This window comes from Pinus tabuliformis, chromosome X (genome assembly GCF_031772625.1).
Source record: "Pinus tabuliformis cultivar Carrire ecotype Pingquan chromosome X, CPIR1, whole genome shotgun sequence".
NCBI classification, from domain to species: Eukaryota; Viridiplantae; Streptophyta; class Pinopsida; order Pinales; family Pinaceae; genus Pinus; species Pinus tabuliformis.
This window is the reverse complement of record NC_142308.1, coordinates 992,344,257-992,345,404: the sequence shown is the minus strand read 5'-3', so window position 1 is coordinate 992,345,404 and position 1,148 is coordinate 992,344,257.

Sequence of the window (1,148 nt, the reverse complement as noted above, 5' to 3'; positions counted from 1 at the left end):
GAAAAGATCTTCAACATGAACCTAGTTCGAGCACAATCCAAACACTTTGATTTTTGAGCCCTCTCTAAGTCCTCTTGGACTTCTGCATGTGTCTGGAGCCACTTGGATCAATCCTCCCCACTAAGGAGCTTTTGGTCCTCCAAAAGCATGAAAAATAATCTGCAACTTCTTTGTGCCTTGTCTGCATCGCAAGTATCTTGAAAGGTCTCACTTCCATCTACTTCACCTTTGTTCTTCGGAAACTTAAGTGATGAGCCGACACCTACGACCTTTGCAAACCTGTAGTACATTGTTTTGCAAATTACATGCTTGACCTACATGACCAACTAATGATCCAAGCATTCCATACTTGCCACAAGTTTATAACACATACTCGGTGGTCAAGTTTACATCGAAATGGAAACAATACCCTAGCTACGAAAACAAGGCCAACATATCATTGTTGCTTCAACAAGTGATGGAAAACACATCATCACTACAACACATGATTTACAAAAATAAGGCCAAACACTATTGTTTCTTTGACAAGTGATGGAAACACAACATCACTTTCATAGTTTATCATGCAACACAAAATAAGACCAGACATCATTGTTGCTTAACAAGTGATGGAAAACACGTCATCATTTTTATATTTTAAAATGCAAAAAATGATTTACAAAAGCACGACCATGACAAGCTGACATATCTAGAAATCATTTTTCACTTATCAATATGAATGGGTCACCCCCCTGTGGTGGTTTTGCTTGTCGAACAATTGTTTCACCTGGTTCATGCACCGACACTTTGTCTTTAAGGCGCTGCTCCAGATGGAGCCTCCAACATGTGGATTTTTGATGGCCACCTTTGTTGCAATGGTTGCAATACATCTTCTTCCTCTAGATCTTCTTAACATGTTTCTTTACCTTCTGTTGAGAGGGTCTTTCATGCCTCCTTCTTTTGTGTGCTACTATTCTTTTCCAACACTTAGAAAATGTATGGTTATGTAATCCACAAAAGGTACACGTTTTTCGATTCCATGATCTACGTTCATCTTTAACAACATGATTATGAACATTCGAATATCGAAACTGGTTATACCTTTCCTTGTTGTCTTTGATGTCATTATGGCAATGAGAGCTCGCCTCATCTGTTTCCTTGCAATGGGC